Source organism: Physella acuta, unplaced genomic scaffold (genome assembly GCF_028476545.2).
Source record: "Physella acuta isolate Inbredline_101_S28 unplaced genomic scaffold, ASM2847654v3 ptg001249l, whole genome shotgun sequence".
Lineage (NCBI taxonomy): Eukaryota > Metazoa > Mollusca > Gastropoda > Physidae > Physella > Physella acuta.
The window spans coordinates 14,943-32,450 of NW_026732765.1; the positions used below are offsets into that span (position 1 = coordinate 14,943).

The 17,508-nt window shown below is 39.9% G+C and overlaps 31 non-coding genes across 31 annotated transcripts; 23 read left to right on the top strand and 8 right to left on the bottom strand.

Moving 5' to 3' along the window:
• The first annotated feature begins 300 nt into the window (after window positions 1–300).
• On the top strand, window positions 301–382 carry Trnal-uag (transfer RNA leucine (anticodon UAG)). The gene has a single exon. It is a non-coding gene; the product is annotated as a tRNA-Leu (tRNA).
• A 451-nt stretch (window positions 383–833) lies between these two features.
• Window positions 834–915, top strand: Trnal-aag (transfer RNA leucine (anticodon AAG)). The gene has a single exon. It is a non-coding gene; the product is annotated as a tRNA-Leu (tRNA).
• A 1,176-nt stretch (window positions 916–2,091) lies between these two features.
• Trnal-aag (transfer RNA leucine (anticodon AAG)) lies at window positions 2,092–2,173 on the top strand. The gene has a single exon. It is a non-coding gene; the product is annotated as a tRNA-Leu (tRNA).
• A 291-nt stretch (window positions 2,174–2,464) lies between these two features.
• Trnaf-gaa (transfer RNA phenylalanine (anticodon GAA)) lies at window positions 2,465–2,537 on the bottom strand. The gene has a single exon. It is a non-coding gene; the product is annotated as a tRNA-Phe (tRNA).
• Window positions 2,538–3,350: 813 nt separating this feature from the next.
• Window positions 3,351–3,432, top strand: Trnal-aag (transfer RNA leucine (anticodon AAG)). The gene has a single exon. It is a non-coding gene; the product is annotated as a tRNA-Leu (tRNA).
• A 643-nt stretch (window positions 3,433–4,075) lies between these two features.
• On the top strand, window positions 4,076–4,157 carry Trnal-uag (transfer RNA leucine (anticodon UAG)). Its single transcript has one exon. It is a non-coding gene; the product is annotated as a tRNA-Leu (tRNA).
• Window positions 4,158–4,608: 451 nt separating this feature from the next.
• Window positions 4,609–4,690, top strand: Trnal-aag (transfer RNA leucine (anticodon AAG)). The gene has a single exon. It is a non-coding gene; the product is annotated as a tRNA-Leu (tRNA).
• Window positions 4,691–5,867: 1,177 nt separating this feature from the next.
• Trnal-aag (transfer RNA leucine (anticodon AAG)) lies at window positions 5,868–5,949 on the top strand. Its single transcript has one exon. It is a non-coding gene; the product is annotated as a tRNA-Leu (tRNA).
• Window positions 5,950–6,240: 291 nt separating this feature from the next.
• Trnaf-gaa (transfer RNA phenylalanine (anticodon GAA)) lies at window positions 6,241–6,313 on the bottom strand. The gene has a single exon. It is a non-coding gene; the product is annotated as a tRNA-Phe (tRNA).
• Window positions 6,314–6,593: 280 nt separating this feature from the next.
• Trnal-uag (transfer RNA leucine (anticodon UAG)) lies at window positions 6,594–6,675 on the top strand. The gene has a single exon. It is a non-coding gene; the product is annotated as a tRNA-Leu (tRNA).
• A 451-nt stretch (window positions 6,676–7,126) lies between these two features.
• Window positions 7,127–7,208, top strand: Trnal-aag (transfer RNA leucine (anticodon AAG)). Its single transcript has one exon. It is a non-coding gene; the product is annotated as a tRNA-Leu (tRNA).
• A 291-nt stretch (window positions 7,209–7,499) lies between these two features.
• Window positions 7,500–7,572, bottom strand: Trnaf-gaa (transfer RNA phenylalanine (anticodon GAA)). The gene has a single exon. It is a non-coding gene; the product is annotated as a tRNA-Phe (tRNA).
• Window positions 7,573–7,852: 280 nt separating this feature from the next.
• On the top strand, window positions 7,853–7,934 carry Trnal-uag (transfer RNA leucine (anticodon UAG)). Its single transcript has one exon. It is a non-coding gene; the product is annotated as a tRNA-Leu (tRNA).
• A 451-nt stretch (window positions 7,935–8,385) lies between these two features.
• Trnal-aag (transfer RNA leucine (anticodon AAG)) lies at window positions 8,386–8,467 on the top strand. Its single transcript has one exon. It is a non-coding gene; the product is annotated as a tRNA-Leu (tRNA).
• Window positions 8,468–8,758: 291 nt separating this feature from the next.
• Window positions 8,759–8,832, bottom strand: Trnaf-gaa (transfer RNA phenylalanine (anticodon GAA)). The gene has a single exon. It is a non-coding gene; the product is annotated as a tRNA-Phe (tRNA).
• Window positions 8,833–9,112: 280 nt separating this feature from the next.
• Window positions 9,113–9,194, top strand: Trnal-uag (transfer RNA leucine (anticodon UAG)). The gene has a single exon. It is a non-coding gene; the product is annotated as a tRNA-Leu (tRNA).
• Window positions 9,195–9,645: 451 nt separating this feature from the next.
• On the top strand, window positions 9,646–9,727 carry Trnal-aag (transfer RNA leucine (anticodon AAG)). Its single transcript has one exon. It is a non-coding gene; the product is annotated as a tRNA-Leu (tRNA).
• Window positions 9,728–10,371: 644 nt separating this feature from the next.
• Trnal-uag (transfer RNA leucine (anticodon UAG)) lies at window positions 10,372–10,453 on the top strand. The gene has a single exon. It is a non-coding gene; the product is annotated as a tRNA-Leu (tRNA).
• A 451-nt stretch (window positions 10,454–10,904) lies between these two features.
• On the top strand, window positions 10,905–10,986 carry Trnal-aag (transfer RNA leucine (anticodon AAG)). The gene has a single exon. It is a non-coding gene; the product is annotated as a tRNA-Leu (tRNA).
• A 1,177-nt stretch (window positions 10,987–12,163) lies between these two features.
• Trnal-aag (transfer RNA leucine (anticodon AAG)) lies at window positions 12,164–12,245 on the top strand. The gene has a single exon. It is a non-coding gene; the product is annotated as a tRNA-Leu (tRNA).
• A 291-nt stretch (window positions 12,246–12,536) lies between these two features.
• Window positions 12,537–12,609, bottom strand: Trnaf-gaa (transfer RNA phenylalanine (anticodon GAA)). Its single transcript has one exon. It is a non-coding gene; the product is annotated as a tRNA-Phe (tRNA).
• Window positions 12,610–13,422: 813 nt separating this feature from the next.
• On the top strand, window positions 13,423–13,504 carry Trnal-aag (transfer RNA leucine (anticodon AAG)). Its single transcript has one exon. It is a non-coding gene; the product is annotated as a tRNA-Leu (tRNA).
• A 291-nt stretch (window positions 13,505–13,795) lies between these two features.
• Trnaf-gaa (transfer RNA phenylalanine (anticodon GAA)) lies at window positions 13,796–13,868 on the bottom strand. Its single transcript has one exon. It is a non-coding gene; the product is annotated as a tRNA-Phe (tRNA).
• Window positions 13,869–14,148: 280 nt separating this feature from the next.
• Window positions 14,149–14,230, top strand: Trnal-uag (transfer RNA leucine (anticodon UAG)). Its single transcript has one exon. It is a non-coding gene; the product is annotated as a tRNA-Leu (tRNA).
• Window positions 14,231–14,681: 451 nt separating this feature from the next.
• Window positions 14,682–14,763, top strand: Trnal-aag (transfer RNA leucine (anticodon AAG)). Its single transcript has one exon. It is a non-coding gene; the product is annotated as a tRNA-Leu (tRNA).
• A 291-nt stretch (window positions 14,764–15,054) lies between these two features.
• Window positions 15,055–15,127, bottom strand: Trnaf-gaa (transfer RNA phenylalanine (anticodon GAA)). Its single transcript has one exon. It is a non-coding gene; the product is annotated as a tRNA-Phe (tRNA).
• A 280-nt stretch (window positions 15,128–15,407) lies between these two features.
• Trnal-uag (transfer RNA leucine (anticodon UAG)) lies at window positions 15,408–15,489 on the top strand. The gene has a single exon. It is a non-coding gene; the product is annotated as a tRNA-Leu (tRNA).
• Window positions 15,490–15,940: 451 nt separating this feature from the next.
• Window positions 15,941–16,022, top strand: Trnal-aag (transfer RNA leucine (anticodon AAG)). Its single transcript has one exon. It is a non-coding gene; the product is annotated as a tRNA-Leu (tRNA).
• A 291-nt stretch (window positions 16,023–16,313) lies between these two features.
• Trnaf-gaa (transfer RNA phenylalanine (anticodon GAA)) lies at window positions 16,314–16,386 on the bottom strand. Its single transcript has one exon. It is a non-coding gene; the product is annotated as a tRNA-Phe (tRNA).
• A 280-nt stretch (window positions 16,387–16,666) lies between these two features.
• Window positions 16,667–16,748, top strand: Trnal-uag (transfer RNA leucine (anticodon UAG)). The gene has a single exon. It is a non-coding gene; the product is annotated as a tRNA-Leu (tRNA).
• A 451-nt stretch (window positions 16,749–17,199) lies between these two features.
• On the top strand, window positions 17,200–17,281 carry Trnal-aag (transfer RNA leucine (anticodon AAG)). Its single transcript has one exon. It is a non-coding gene; the product is annotated as a tRNA-Leu (tRNA).
• Window positions 17,282–17,508: the final 227 nt, after the last annotated feature.

Below are 17,508 nucleotides of genomic sequence, written 5' to 3' on the forward strand. Positions count from 1 at the left end.
TCCCAACTGAGCTATTTCGGCACATGTGTAAAGTGAGGCGTGTATGTCGCAACTGTAGGTCCGAAAGCAATACCTCAAATCTCTCGTCATTCAGAAAACAAAAGTCAGCAGTCTATAGCGTATTATGATAAAGATGGGTGTCTGTAAACATCGAATCGAAACTGCATTGTTACCCACTTTACGCGTCTTTGAAAACGGATTTTTTATCCTCTGATCCAGCAGCACAAGTGTTTCGACATATGAAACAAACACAATTAAGTGATGAGAAAGGGTCAAACTGCTGACTTCTGCTTGGAACGGGGTAGCGTGGCCGAGCGGTCTAAGGCGCTGGTTTTAGGCACCAGTCTCTTCGGAGGCGTGGGTTCGAATCCCACCGCTGCCATTTGTTTTAACTTCTAAGTGATTTACCTTGAAAGCAGCATTTCAATCTAGCTATTCTTTTAAATCTCTCGTCATTTCAATGTTTCGTTTGAAAGGATCAACACTCAGGCGAGATCTCAATCAGAATGTGCTGAAAATTAGAAATGATGAAAATAAAAATCAAACTCATGTATAGCTTTTCAAATCCTACATTGCCACACAGATCTTGATTCCTTCACCATTGCTACAGCAGTTGTCAATATTTTTTTCTTAAAGCAAGATGGTTAGTTTTAAAAAGCAACCTCATGTCTTTCTAGCAAAATACGATCTTGCCTGTATGGCCCTCATGTCTCGTATCTGGGGTCGCATCAGTCGATTATGATAGAGCAGTTTTTAAATGGGCTAAATATCAGCAAAAGGAGTATCGGCCAAAACGAATAAATTTTTCGTTTTTACACCTCTTCTTACGTAACGGTAGCGTGGCCGAGCGGTCTAAGGCGCTGGTTTAAGGCACCAGTCTCCTCGGAGGCGTGGGTTCGAATCCCACCGCTGCCATTTTTTACACCTGTTTTTAAACTAGTTTTTTTTTAAACATACGCATACATTTCACGACTTGTCATTTCAACTCATGTAAAAGTATACACAATTGTAAATTATCCATAAACTTTGTGAATAGTAGCAGTTAGTCGTGAGCGGGTTGCAGGTGTGGTTGGTAGATTATCGATGACTAAATTTTTTGCAATTGCATTTTATGTTTTGTGATCAAGGATAAAAAAGTCTTTTGTTTCAAAAACATACGAACCAAGTTGAAAAACAAAATGAAAAAGAAATAGAAAAACTAAAGTTTGACGAAACCCGGGATCGAACCAGGGACCTTTAGATCTTCAGTCTAACGCTCTCCCAACTGAGCTATTTCGGCACATGTGTAAAGAGGAGGCGTGCATGTCGCAACTGTAGGTCCGAAAGCAATACCTCAAATCTCTCGTCATTCAGAAAACAAAAGTCAGCAGTCTATAGCGTATTATGATAAAGATGGGTGTCTGTAAACATCGAATCGAAACTGAATTGTTACCCACTTTACGCGTCTTTGAAAACGGATTTTTTATCCTCTGATCCAGCAGCACAAGTGTTTCGACATATGGAACAAACACAATTAAGTGATGAGAAAGGGTGAAACTGCTGACTACTGCTCGGAACGGGGTAGCTTTGCCGAGCGGTCTAAGGTGCTGGTTTTAGGCACCAGTCTCTTCGGAGGCGTGGGTTCGAATCCCACCGCTGCCATTTGTTTTAACTTCTAAGTGATTTACCTTGAAAGCAGCAGTTCAATCTAGCTATCCTTTTAAATCTCTCGTCATTTCAAGTTTCGTTTGAAAGGATCAACACTCAGGCGAGATCTCAATCAGAATGTGCTGAAAATTAGAAATGATGAAAATAAAAATCAAACTCATGTATAGCTTTTCAAATCCTACATTGCCACACAGATCTTGATTCCTTCACCATTGCTACACCAGTTGTCAATATTTTTTTCTTAAAGCAAGATGGTTAGTTTTAAAAAGCAACCTCATGTCTTTCTAGCAAAATACGATCTTGCCTGTATGGCCCTCATGTCTCGTATCTGGGGTCGCATCAGTCGATTATGATAGAGCAGTTTTTAAATGGGCTAAATATCAGCAAAAGGAGTATCGGCCAAAACGAATAAATTTTTCGTTTTTACACCTCTTCTTACGTAACGGTAGCGTGGCCGAGCGGTCTAAGGCGCTGGTTTAAGGCACCAGTCTCCTCGGAGGCGTGGGTTCGAATCCCACCGCTGCCATTTTTTACACCTGTTTTTAAACTAGTTTTTTTTTAAACATACGCATACATTTCACGACTTGTCATTTCAACTCATGTAAAAGTATACACAATTGTAAATTATCCATAAACTTTGTGAATAGTAGCAGTTAGTCGTGAGCGGGTTGCAGGTGTGGTTGGTAGATTATCGATGACTAAATTTTTTGCAATTGCATTTTATGTTTTGTGATCAAGGATAAAAAAGTCTTTTGTTTCAAAAACATACGAACCAAGTTGAAAAACAAAATGAAAAAGAAATAGAAAAACTAAAGTTTGCCGAAACCCGGGATCGAACCAGGGACCTTTAGATCTTCAGTCTAACGCTCTCCCAACTGAGCTATTTCGGCACATGTGTAAAGAGGAGGCGTGCATGTCGCAACTGTAGGTCCGAAAGCAATACCTCAAATCTCTCGTCATTCAGAAAACAAAAGTCAGCAGTCTATAGCGTATTATGATAAAGATGGGTGTCTGTAAACATCGAATCGAAACTGAATTGTTACCCACTTTACGCGTCTTTGAAAACGGATTTTTTATCCTCTGATCCAGCAGCACAAGTGTTTCGACATATGGAACAAACACAATTAAGTGATGAGAAAGGGTGAAACTGCTGACTACTGCTCGGAACGGGGTAGCTTTGCCGAGCGGTCTAAGGTGCTGGTTTTAGGCACCAGTCTCTTCGGAGGCGTGGGTTCGAATCCCACCGCTGCCATTTGTTTTAACTTCTAAGTGATTTACCTTGAAAGCAGCAGTTCAATCTAGCTATCCTTTTAAATCTCTCGTCATTTCAATGTTTCGTTTGAAAGGATCAACACTCAGGCGAGATCTCAATCAGAATGTGCTGAAAATTAGAAATGATGAAAATAAAAATCAAACTCATGTATAGCTTTTCAAATCCTACATTGCCACACAGATCTTGATTCCTTCACCATTGCTACAGCAGTTGTCAATATTTTTTTCTTAAAGCAAGATGGTTAGTTTTAAAAAGCAACCTCATGTCTTTCTAGCAAAATACGATCTTGCCTGTATGGCCCTCATGTCTCGTATCTGGGGTCGCATCAGTCGATTATGATAGAGCAGTTTTTAATTGGGCTAAATATCAGCAAAAGGAGTATCGGCCAAAACGAATAAATTTTTCGTTTTTACACCTCTTCTTACGTAACGGTAGCGTGGCCGAGCGGTCTAAGGCGCTGGTTTAAGGCACCAGTCTCCTCGGAGGCGTGGGTTCGAATCCCACCGCTGCCATTTTTTACACCTGTTTTTAAACTAGTTTTTTTTTAAACATACGCATACATTTCACGACTTGTCATTTCAACTCATGTAAAAGTATACACAATTGTAAATTATCCATAAACTTTGTGAATAGTAGCAGTTAGTCGTGAGCGGGTTGCAGGTGTGGTTGGTAGATTATCGATGACTAAATTTTTTGCAATTGCATTTTATGTTTTGTGATCAAGGATAAAAAAGTCTTTTGTTTCAAAAACATACGAACCAAGTTGAAAAACAAAATGAAAAAGAAATAGAAAAACTAAAGTTTGCCGAAACCCTGGATCGAACCAGGGACCTTTAGATCTTCAGTCTAACGCTCTCCCAACTGAGCTATTTCGGCACATGTGTAAAGTGAGGCGTGTATGTCGCAACTGTAGGTCCGAAAGCAATACCTCAAATCTCTCGTCATTCAGAAAACAAAAGTCAGCAGTCTATAGCGTATTATGATAAAGATGGGTGTCTGTAAACATCGAATCGAAACTGCATTGTTACCCACTTTACGCGTCTTTGAAAACGGATTTTTTATCCTCTGATCCAGCAGCACAAGTGTTTCGACATATGAAACAAACACAATTAAGTGATGAGAAAGGGTCAAACTGCTGACTTCTGCTTGGAACGGGGTAGCGTGGCCGAGCGGTCTAAGGCGCTGGTTTTAGGCACCAGTCTCTTCGGAGGCGTGGGTTCGAATCCCACCGCTGCCATTTGTTTTAACTTCTAAGTGATTTACCTTGAAAGCAGCATTTCAATCTAGCTATTCTTTTAAATCTCTCGTCATTTCAATGTTTCGTTTGAAAGGATCAACACTCAGGCGAGATCTCAATCAGAATGTGCTGAAAATTAGAAATGATGAAAATAAAAATCAAACTCATGTATAGCTTTTCAAATCCTACATTGCCACACAGATCTTGATTCCTTCACCATTGCTACAGCAGTTGTCAATATTTTTTTCTTAAAGCAAGATGGTTAGTTTTAAAAAGCAACCTCATGTCTTTCTAGCAAAATACGATCTTGCCTGTATGGCCCTCATGTCTCGTATCTGGGGTCGCATCAGTCGATTATGATAGAGCAGTTTTTAAATGGGCTAAATATCAGCAAAAGGAGTATCGGCCAAAACGAATAAATTTTTCGTTTTTACACCTCTTCTTACGTAACGGTAGCGTGGCCGAGCGGTCTAAGGCGCTGGTTTAAGGCACCAGTCTCCTCGGAGGCGTGGGTTCGAATCCCACCGCTGCCATTTTTTACACCTGTTTTTAAACTAGTTTTTTTTTAAACATACGCATACATTTCACGACTTGTCATTTCAACTCATGTAAAAGTATACACAATTGTAAATTATCCATAAACTTTGTGAATAGTAGCAGTTAGTCGTGAGCGGGTTGCAGGTGTGGTTGGTAGATTATCGATGACTAAATTTTTTGCAATTGCATTTTATGTTTTGTGATCAAGGATAAAAAAGTCTTTTGTTTCAAAAACATACGAACCAAGTTGAAAAACAAAATGAAAAAGAAATAGAAAAACTAAAGTTTGACGAAACCCGGGATCGAACCAGGGACCTTTAGATCTTCAGTCTAACGCTCTCCCAACTGAGCTATTTGGGCACATGTGTAAAGAGGAGGCGTGCATGTCGCAACTGTAGGTCCGAAAGCAATACCTCAAATCTCTCGTCATTCAGAAAACAAAAGTCAGCAGTCTATAGCGTATTATGATAAAGATGGGTGTCTGTAAACATCGAATCGAAACTGAATTGTTACCCACTTTACGCGTCTTTGAAAACGGATTTTTTATCCTCTGATCCAGCAGCACAAGTGTTTCGACATATGGAACAAACACAATTAAGTGATGAGAAAGGGTGAAACTGCTGACTACTGCTCGGAACGGGGTAGCTTTGCCGAGCGGTCTAAGGTGCTGGTTTTAGGCACCAGTCTCTTCGGAGGCGTGGGTTCGAATCCCACCGCTGCCATTTGTTTTAACTTCTAAGTGATTTACCTTGAAAGCAGCAGTTCAATCTAGCTATCCTTTTAAATCTCTCGTCATTTCAATGTTTCGTTTGAAAGGATCAACACTCAGGCGAGATCTCAATCAGAATGTGCTGAAAATTAGAAATGATGAAAATAAAAATCAAACTCATGTATAGCTTTTCAAATCCTACATTGCCACACAGATCTTGATTCCTTCACCATTGCTACACCAGTTGTCAATATTTTTTTCTTAAAGCAAGATGGTTAGTTTTAAAAAGCAACCTCATGTCTTTCTAGCAAAATACGATCTTGCCTGTATGGCCCTCATGTCTCGTATCTGGGGTCGCATCAGTCGATTATGATAGAGCAGTTTTTAAATGGGCTAAATATCAGCAAAAGGAGTATCGGCCAAAACGAATAAATTTTTCGTTTTTACACCTCTTCTTACGTAACGGTAGCGTGGCCGAGCGGTCTAAGGCGCTGGTTTAAGGCACCAGTCTCCTCGGAGGCGTGGGTTCGAATCCCACCGCTGCCATTTTTTACACCTGTTTTTAAACTAGTTTTTTTTTAAACATACGCATACATTTCACGACTTGTCATTTCAACTCATGTAAAAGTATACACAATTGTAAATTATCCATAAACTTTGTGAATAGTAGCAGTTAGTCGTGAGCGGGTTGCAGGTGTGGTTGGTAGATTATCGATGACTAAATTTTTTGCAATTGCATTTTATGTTTTGTGATCAAGGATAAAAAAGTCTTTTGTTTCAAAAACATACGAACCAAGTTGAAAAACAAAATGAAAAAGAAATAGAAAAACTAAAGTTTGCCGAAACCCGGGATCGAACCAGGGACCTTTAGATCTTCAGTCTAACGCTCTCCCAACTGAGCTATTTCGGCACATGTGTAAAGAGGAGGCGTGCATGTCGCAACTGTAGGTCCGAAAGCAATACCTCAAATCTCTCGTCATTCAGAAAACAAAAGTCAGCAGTCTATAGCGTATTATGATAAAGATGGGTGTCTGTAAACATCGAATCGAAACTGAATTGTTACCCACTTTACGCGTCTTTGAAAACGGATTTTTTATCCTCTGATCCAGCAGCACAAGTGTTTCGACATATGGAACAAACACAATTAAGTGATGAGAAAGGGTGAAACTGCTGACTACTGCTCGGAACGGGGTAGCGTGGCCGAGCGGTCTAAGGTGCTGGTTTTAGGCACCAGTCTCTTCGGAGGCGTGGGTTCGAATCCCACCGCTGCCATTTGTTTTAACTTCTAAGTGATTTACCTTGAAAGCAGCAGTTCAATCTAGCTATCCTTTTAAATCTCTCGTCATTTCAATGTTTCGTTTGAAAGGATCAACACTCAGGCGAGATCTCAATCAGAATGTGCTGAAAATTAGAAATGATGAAAATAAAAATCAAACTCATGTATAGCTTTTCAAATCCTACATTGCCACACAGATCTTGATTCCTTCACCATTGCTACAGCAGTTGTCAATATTTTTTTCTTAAAGCAAGATGGTTAGTTTTAAAAAGCAACCTCATGTCTTTCTAGCAAAATACGATCTTGCCTGTATGGCCCTCATGTCACGTATCTGGGGTCGCATCAGTCGATTATGATAGAGCAGTTTTTAAATGGGCTAAATATCAGCAAAAGGAGTATCGGCCAAAACGAATAAATTTTTCGTTTTTACACCTCTTCTTACGTAACGGTAGCGTGGCCGAGCGGTCTAAGGCGCTGGTTTAAGGCACCAGTCTCCTCGGAGGCGTGGGTTCAAATCCCACCGCTGCCATTTTTTACACCTGTTTTTAAACTAGTTTTTTTTTAAACATACGCATACATTTCACGACTTGTCATTTCAACTAATGTAAAAGTATACACAATTGTAAATTATCCATAAACTTTGTGAATAGTAGCAGTTAGTCGTGAGCGGGTTGCAGGTGTGGTTGGTAGATTATCGATGACTAAATTTTTTGCAATTGCATTTTATGTTTTGTGATCAAGGATAAAAAAGTCTTTTGTTTCAAAAACATACGAACCAAGTTGAAAAACAAAATGAAAAAGAAATAGAAAAACTAAAGTTTGCCGAAACCCGGGATCGAACCAGGGACCTTTAGATCTTCAGTCTAACGCTCTCCCAACTGAGCTATTTCGGCACATGTGTAAAGAGGAGGCGTGTATGTCGCAACTGTAGGTCCGAAAGCAATACCTCAAATCTCTCGTCATTCAGAAAACAAAAGTCAGCAGTCTATAGCGTATTATGATAAAGATGGGTGTCTGTAAACATCAAATCGAAACTGAATTGTTACCCACTTTACGCGTCTTTGAAAACGGATTTTTTATCCTCTGATCCAGCAGCACAAGTGTTTCGACATATGGAACAAACACAATTAAGTGATGAGAAAGGGTCAAACTGCTGACTACTGCTTGGAACGGGGTAGCGTGGCCGAGCGGTCTAAGGCGCTGGTTTTAGGCACCAGTCTCTTCGGAGGCGTCGGTTCGAATCCCACCGCTGCCATTTGTTTTAACTTCTAAGTGATTTACCTTGAAAGCAGCAGTTCAATCTAGCTATCTTTTTAAATCTCTCGTCATTTCAATGTTTCGTTTGAAAGGATCAACGCTCAGGCGAGATCTCAATCAGAATGTGCTGAAATTTAGAAATGATGAAAGTAAAAATCAAACTCATGTATAGCTTTTCAAATCCTACATTGCCACACAGATCTTGATTCCTTCACCATTGCTACACCAGTTGTCAATATTTTTTTCTTAAAGCAAGATGGTTAGTTTTAAAAAGCAACCTCATGTCTTTCTAGCAAAATACGATCTTGCCTGTATGGCCCTCATGTCTCGTATCTGGGGTCGCATCAGTCGATTATGATAGAGCAGTTTTTAAATGGGCTAAATATCAGCAAAAGGAGTATCGGCCAAAACGAATAAATTTTTCGTTTTTACACCTCTTCTTACGTAACGGTAGCGTGGCCGAGCGGTCTAAGGCGCTGGTTTAAGGCACCAGTCTCCTCGGAGGCGTGGGTTCGAATCCCACCGCTGCCATTTTTTACACCTGTTTTTAAACTAGTTTTTTTTTAAACATACGCATACATTTCACGAGTTGTCATTTCAACTCATGTAAAAGTATACACAATTGTAAATTATCCATAAACTTTGTGAATAGTAGCAGTTAGTCGTGAGCGGGTTGCAGGTGCGGTTGGTAGATTATCGATGACTAAATTATTTGCAATTGCATTTTATGTTTTGTGATCAAGGATAAAAAAGTCTTTTGTTTCAAAAACATACGAACCAAGTTGAAAAACAAAATGAAAAAGAAATAGAAAAACTAAAGTTTGCCGAAACCCGGGTATCGAACCAGGGACCTTTAGATCTTCAGTCTAACGCTCTCCCAACTGAGCTATTTCGGCACATGTGTAAAGAGGAGGCGTGTATGTCGCAACTGTAGGTCCGAAAGCAATACCTCAAATCTCTCGTCATTCAGAAAACAAAAGTCAGCAGTCTATAGCGTATTATGATAAAGATGGGTGTCTGTAAACATCAAATCGAAACTGCATTGTTACCCACTTTACGCGTCTTTGAAAACGGATTTTTTATCCTCTGATCCAGCAGCACAAGTGTTTCGACATATGAAACAAACACAATTAAGTGATGAGAAAGGGTCAAACTGCTGACTACTGCTTGGAACGGGGTAGCGTGGCCGAGCGGTCTAAGGCGCTGGTTTTAGGCACCAGTCTCTTCGGAGGCGTGGGTTCGAATCCCACTGCTGCCATTTGTTTTAACTTCTAAGTGATTTACCTTGAAAGCAGCAGTTCAATCTAGCTATCCTTTTAAATCTCTCGTCATTTCAATGTTTCGTTTGAAAGGATCAACGCTCAGGCGAGATCTCAATCAGAATGTGCTGAAATTTAGAAATGATGAAAGTAAAAATCAAACTCATGTATAGCTTTTCAAATCCTACATTGCCACACAGATCTTGATTCCTTCACCATTGCTACACCAGTTGTCAATATTTTTTTCTTAAAGCAAGATGGTTAGTTTTAAAAAGCAACCTCATGTCTTTCTAGCAAAATACGATCTTGCCTGTATGGCCCTCATGTCTCGTATCTGGGGTCGCATCAGTCGATTATGATAGAGCAGTTTTTAAATGGGCTAAATATCAGCAAAAGGAGTATCGGCCAAAACGAATAAATTTTTCGTTTTTACACCTCTTCTTACGTAACGGTAGCGTGGCCGAGCGGTCTAAGGCGCTGGTTTAAGGCACCAGTCTCCTCGGAGGCGTGGGTTCGAATCCCACCGCTGCCATTTTTTACACCTGTTTTTAAACTAGTTTTTTTTTAAACATACGCATACATTTCACGACTTGTCATTTCAACTCATGTAAAAGTATACACAATTGTAAATTATCCATAAACTTTGTGAATAGTAGCAGTTAGTCGTGAGCGGGTTGCAGGTGTGGTTGGTAGATTATCGATGACTAAATTTTTTGCAATTGCATTTTATGTTTTGTGATCAAGGATAAAAAAGTCTTTTGTTTCAAAAACATACGAACCAAGTTGAAAAACAAAATGAAAAAGAAATAGAAAAACTAAAGTTTGACGAAACCCGGGATCGAACCAGGGACCTTTAGATCTTCAGTCTAACGCTCTCCCAACTGAGCTATTTCGGCACATGTGTAAAGAGGAGGCGTGCATGTCGCAACTGTAGGTCCGAAAGCAATACCTCAAATCTCTCGTCATTCAGAAAACAAAAGTCAGCAGTCTATAGCGTATTATGATAAAGATGGGTGTCTGTAAACATCGAATCGAAACTGAATTGTTACCCACTTTACGCGTCTTTGAAAACGGATTTTTTATCCTCTGATCCAGCAGCACAAGTGTTTCGACATATGAAACAAACACAATTAAGTGATGAGAAAGGGTCAAACTGCTGACTTCTGCTTGGAACGGGGTAGCGTGGCCGAGCGGTCTAAGGCGCTGGTTTTAGGCACCAGTCTCTTCGGAGGCGTGGGTTCGAATCCCACCGCTGCCATTTGTTTTAACTTCTAAGTGATTTACCTTGAAAGCAGCATTTCAATCTAGCTATTCTTTTAAATCTCTCGTCATTTCAATGTTTCGTTTGAAAGGATCAACACTCAGGCGAGATCTCAATCAGAATGTGCTGAAAATTAGAAATGATGAAAATAAAAATCAAACTCATGTATAGCTTTTCAAATCCTACATTGCCACACAGATCTTGATTCCTTCACCATTGCTACAGCAGTTGTCAATATTTTTTTCTTAAAGCAAGATGGTTAGTTTTAAAAAGCAACCTCATGTCTTTCTAGCAAAATACGATCTTGCCTGTATGGCCCTCATGTCTCGTATCTGGGGTCGCATCAGTCGATTATGATAGAGCAGTTTTTAAATGGGCTAAATATCAGCAAAAGGAGTATCGGCCAAAACGAATAAATTTTTCGTTTTTACACCTCTTCTTACGTAACGGTAGCGTGGCCGAGCGGTCTAAGGCGCTGGTTTAAGGCACCAGTCTCCTCGGAGGCGTGGGTTCGAATCCCACCGCTGCCATTTTTTACACCTGTTTTTAAACTAGTTTTTTTTTAAACATACGCATACATTTCACGACTTGTCATTTCAACTCATGTAAAAGTATACACAATTGTAAATTATCCATAAACTTTGTGAATAGTAGCAGTTAGTCGTGAGCGGGTTGCAGGTGTGGTTGGTAGATTATCGATGACTAAATTTTTTGCAATTGCATTTTATGTTTTGTGATCAAGGATAAAAAAGTCTTTTGTTTCAAAAACATACGAACCAAGTTGAAAAACAAAATGAAAAAGAAATAGAAAAACTAAAGTTTGACGAAACCCGGGATCGAACCAGGGACCTTTAGATCTTCAGTCTAACGCTCTCCCAACTGAGCTATTTCGGCACATGTGTAAAGAGGAGGCGTGCATGTCGCAACTGTAGGTCCGAAAGCAATACCTCAAATCTCTCGTCATTCAGAAAACAAAAGTCAGCAGTCTATAGCGTATTATGATAAAGATGGGTGTCTGTAAACATCGAATCGAAACTGAATTGTTACCCACTTTACGCGTCTTTGAAAACGGATTTTTTATCCTCTGATCCAGCAGCACAAGTGTTTCGACATATGGAACAAACACAATTAAGTGATGAGAAAGGGTGAAACTGCTGACTACTGCTCGGAACGGGGTAGCTTTGCCGAGCGGTCTAAGGTGCTGGTTTTAGGCACCAGTCTCTTCGGAGGCGTGGGTTCGAATCCCACCGCTGCCATTTGTTTTAACTTCTAAGTGATTTACCTTGAAAGCAGCAGTTCAATCTAGCTATCCTTTTAAATCTCTCGTCATTTCAATGTTTCGTTTGAAAGGATCAACACTCAGGCGAGATCTCAATCAGAATGTGCTGAAAATTAGAAATGATGAAAATAAAAATCAAACTCATGTATAGCTTTTCAAATCCTACATTGCCACACAGATCTTGATTCCTTCACCATTGCTACACCAGTTGTCAATATTTTTTTCTTAAAGCAAGATGGTTAGTTTTAAAAAGCAACCTCATGTCTTTCTAGCAAAATACGATCTTGCCTGTATGGCCCTCATGTCTCGTATCTGGGGTCGCATCAGTCGATTATGATAGAGCAGTTTTTAAATGGGCTAAATATCAGCAAAAGGAGTATCGGCCAAAACGAATAAATTTTTCGTTTTTACACCTCTTCTTACGTAACGGTAGCGTGGCCGAGCGGTCTAAGGCGCTGGTTTAAGGCACCAGTCTCCTCGGAGGCGTGGGTTCGAATCCCACCGCTGCCATTTTTTACACCTGTTTTTAAACTAGTTTTTTTTTAAACATACGCATACATTTCACGACTTGTCATTTCAACTCATGTAAAAGTATACACAATTGTAAATTATCCATAAACTTTGTGAATAGTAGCAGTTAGTCGTGAGCGGGTTGCAGGTGTGGTTGGTAGATTATCGATGACTAAATTTTTTGCAATTGCATTTTATGTTTTGTGATCAAGGATAAAAAAGTCTTTTGTTTCAAAAACATACGAACCAAGTTGAAAAACAAAATGAAAAAGAAATAGAAAAACTAAAGTTTGCCGAAACCCGGGATCGAACCAGGGACCTTTAGATCTTCAGTCTAACGCTCTCCCAACTGAGCTATTTCGGCACATGTGTAAAGAGGAGGCGTGCATGTCGCAACTGTAGGTCCGAAAGCAATACCTCAAATCTCTCGTCATTCAGAAAACAAAAGTCAGCAGTCTATAGCGTATTATGATAAAGATGGGTGTCTGTAAACATCGAATCGAAACTGAATTGTTACCCACTTTACGCGTCTTTGAAAACGGATTTTTTATCCTCTGATCCAGCAGCACAAGTGTTTCGACATATGGAACAAACACAATTAAGTGATGAGAAAGGGTGAAACTGCTGACTACTGCTCGGAACGGGGTAGCTTTGCCGAGCGGTCTAAGGTGCTGGTTTTAGGCACCAGTCTCTTCGGAGGCGTGGGTTCGAATCCCACCGCTGCCATTTGTTTTAACTTCTAAGTGATTTACCTTGAAAGCAGCAGTTCAATCTAGCTATCCTTTTAAATCTCTCGTCATTTCAATGTTTCGTTTGAAAGGATCAACACTCAGGCGAGATCTCAATCAGAATGTGCTGAAAATTAGAAATGATGAAAATAAAAATCAAACTCATGTATAGCTTTTCAAATCCTACATTGCCACACAGATCTTGATTCCTTCACCATTGCTACACCAGTTGTCAATATTTTTTTCTTAAAGCAAGATGGTTAGTTTTAAAAAGCAACCTCATGTCTTTCTAGCAAAATACGATCTTGCCTGTATGGCCCTCATGTCTCGTATCTGGGGTCGCATCAGTCGATTATGATAGAGCAGTTTTTAAATGGGCTAAATATCAGCAAAAGGAGTATCGGCCAAAACGAATAAATTTTTCGTTTTTACACCTCTTCTTACGTAACGGTAGCGTGGCCGAGCGGTCTAAGGCGCTGGTTTAAGGCACCAGTCTCCTCGGAGGCGTGGGTTCGAATCCCACCGCTGCCATTTTTTACACCTGTTTTTAAACTAGTTTTTTTTTAAACATACGCATACATTTCACGACTTGTCATTTCAACTCATGTAAAAGTATACACAATTGTAAATTATCCATAAACTTTGTGAATAGTAGCAGTTAGTCGTGAGCGGGTTGCAGGTGTGGTTGGTAGATTATCGATGACTAAATTTTTTGCAATTGCATTTTATGTTTTGTGATCAAGGATAAAAAAGTCTTTTGTTTCAAAAACATACGAACCAAGTTGAAAAACAAAATGAAAAAGAAATAGAAAAACTAAAGTTTGCCGAAACCCGGGATCGAACCAGGGACCTTTAGATCTTCAGTCTAACGCTCTCCCAACTGAGCTATTTCGGCACATGTGTAAAGAGGAGGCGTGCATGTCGCAACTGTAGGTCCGAAAGCAATACCTCAAATCTCTCGTCATTCAGAAAACAAAAGTCAGCAGTCTATAGCGTATTATGATAAAGATGGGTGTCTGTAAACATCGAATCGAAACTGAATTGTTACCCACTTTACGCGTCTTTGAAAACGGATTTTTTATCCTCTGATCCAGCAGCACAAGTGTTTCGACATATGGAACAAACACAATTAAGTGATGAGAAAGGGTGAAACTGCTGACTACTGCTCGGAACGGGGTAGCGTGGCCGAGCGGTCTAAGGTGCTGGTTTTAGGCACCAGTCTCTTCGGAGGCGTGGGTTCGAATCCCACCGCTGCCATTTGTTTTAACTTCTAAGTGATTTACCTTGAAAGCAGCAGTTCAATCTAGCTATCCTTTTAAATCTCTCGTCATTTCAATGTTTCGTTTGAAAGGATCAACACTCAGGCGAGATCTCAATCAGAATGTGCTGAAAATTAGAAATGATGAAAATAAAAATCAAACTCATGTATAGCTTTTCAAATCCTACATTGCCACACAGATCTTGATTCCTTCACCATTGCTACAGCAGTTGTCAATATTTTTTTCTTAAAGCAAGATGGTTAGTTTTAAAAAGCAACCTCATGTCTTTCTAGCAAAATACGATCTTGCCTGTATGGCCCTCATGTCACGTATCTGGGGTCGCATCAGTCGATTATGATAGAGCAGTTTTTAAATGGGCTAAATATCAGCAAAAGGAGTATCGGCCAAAACGAATAAATTTTTCGTTTTTACACCTCTTCTTACGTAACGGTAGCGTGGCCGAGCGGTCTAAGGCGCTGGTTTAAGGCACCAGTCTCCTCGGAGGCGTGGGTTCAAATCCCACCGCTGCCATTTTTTACACCTGTTTTTAAACTAGTTTTTTTTTAAACATACGCATACATTTCACGACTTGTCATTTCAACTAATGTAAAAGTATACACAATTGTAAATTATCCATAAACTTTGTGAATAGTAGCAGTTAGTCGTGAGCGGGTTGCAGGTGTGGTTGGTAGATTATCGATGACTAAATTTTTTGCAATTGCATTTTATGTTTTGTGATCAAGGATAAAAAAGTCTTTTGTTTCAAAAACATACGAACCAAGTTGAAAAACAAAATGAAAAAGAAATAGAAAAACTAAAGTTTGCCGAAACCCGGGATCGAACCAGGGACCTTTAGATCTTCAGTCTAACGCTCTCCCAACTGAGCTATTTCGGCACATGTGTAAAGAGGAGGCGTGTATGTCGCAACTGTAGGTCCGAAAGCAATACCTCAAATCTCTCGTCATTCAGAAAACAAAAGTCAGCAGTCTATAGCGTATTATGATAAAGATGGGTGTCTGTAAACATCAAATCGAAACTGAATTGTTACCCACTTTACGCGTCTTTGAAAACGGATTTTTTATCCTCTGATCCAGCAGCACAAGTGTTTCGACATATGGAACAAACACAATTAAGTGATGAGAAAGGGTGAAACTGCTGACTACTGCTTGGAACGGGGTAGCGTGGCCGAGCGGTCTAAGGCGCTGGTTTTAGGCACCAGTCTCTTCGGAGGCGTCGGTTCGAATCCCACCGCTGCCATTTGTTTTAACTTCTAAGTGATTTACCTTGAAAGCAGCAGTTCAATCTAGCTATCTTTTTAAATCTCTCGTCATTTCAATGTTTCGTTTGAAAGGATCAACGCTCAGGCGAGATCTCAATCAGAATGTGCTGAAATTTAGAAATGATGAAAGTAAAAATCAAACTCATGTATAGCTTTTCAAATCCTACATTGCCACACAGATCTTGATTCCTTCACCATTGCTACACCAGTTGTCAATATTTTTTTCTTAAAGCAAGATGGTTAGTTTTAAAAAGCAACCTCATGTCTTTCTAGCAAAATACGATCTTGCCTGTATGGCCCTCATGTCTCGTATCTGGGGTCGCATCAGTCGATTATGATAGAGCAGTTTTTAAATGGGCTAAATATCAGCAAAAGGAGTATCGGCCAAAACGAATAAATTTTTCGTTTTTACACCTCTTCTTACGTAACGGTAGCGTGGCCGAGCGGTCTAAGGCGCTGGTTTAAGGCACCAGTCTCCTCGGAGGCGTGGGTTCGAATCCCACCGCTGCCATTTTTTACACCTGTTTTTAAACTAGTTTTTTTTTAAACATACGCATACATTTCACGACTTGTCATTTCAACTCATGTAAAAGTATACACAATTGTAAATTATCCATAAACTTTGTGAATAGTAGCAGTTAGTCGTGAGCGGGTTGCAGGTGTGGTTGGTAGATTATCGATGACTAAATTTTTTGCAATTGCATTTTATGTTTTGTGATCAAGGATAAAAAAGTCTTTTGTTTCAAAAACATACGAACCAAGTTGAAAAACAAAATGAAAAAGAAATAGAAAAACTAAAGTTTGCCGAAACCCGGGATCGAACCAGGGACCTTTAGATCTTCAGTCTAACGCTCTCCCAACTGAGCTATTTCGGCACATGTGTAAAGAGGAGGCGTGCATGTCGCAACTGTAGGTCCGAAAGCAATACCTCAAATCTCTCGTCATTCAGAAAACAAAAGTCAGCAGTCTATAGCGTATTATGATAAAGATGGGTGTCTGTAAACATCGAATCGAAACTGAATTGTTACCCACTTTACGCGTCTTTGAAAACGGATTTTTTATCCTCTGATCCAGCAGCACAAGTGTTTCGACATATGGAACAAACACAATTAAGTGATGAGAAAGGGTGAAACTGCTGACTACTGCTCGGAACGGGGTAGCGTGGCCGAGCGGTCTAAGGTGCTGGTTTTAGGCACCAGTCTCTTCGGAGGCGTGGGTTCGAATCCCACCGCTGCCATTTGTTTTAACTTCTAAGTGATTTACCTTGAAAGCAGCAGTTCAATCTAGCTATCCTTTTAAATCTCTCGTCATTTCAATGTTTCGTTTGAAAGGATCAACACTCAGGCGAGATCTCAATCAGAATGTGCTGAAAATTAGAAATGATGAAAATAAAAATCAAACTCATGTATAGCTTTTCAAATCCTACATTGCCACACAGATCTTGATTCCTTCACCATTGCTACAGCAGTTGTCAATATTTTTTTCTTAAAGCAAGATGGTTAGTTTTAAAAAGCAACCTCATGTCTTTCTAGCAAAATACGATCTTGCCTGTATGGCCCTCATGTCACGTATCTGGGGTCGCATCAGTCGATTATGATAGAGCAGTTTTTAAATGGGCTAAATATCAGCAAAAGGAGTATCGGCCAAAACGAATAAATTTTTCGTTTTTACACCTCTTCTTACGTAACGGTAGCGTGGCCGAGCGGTCTAAGGCGCTGGTTTAAGGCACCAGTCTCCTCGGAGGCGTGGGTTCAAATCCCACCGCTGCCATTTTTTACACCTGTTTTTAAACTAGTTTTTTTTTAAACATACGCATACATTTCACGACTTGTCATTTCAACTAATGTAAAAGTATACACAATTGTAAATTATCCATAAACTTTGTGAATAGTAGCAGTTAGTCGTGAGCGGGTTGCAGGTGTGGTTGGTAGATTATCGATGACTAAATTTTTTGCAATTGCATTTTATGTTTTGTGATCAAGGATAAAAAAGTCTTT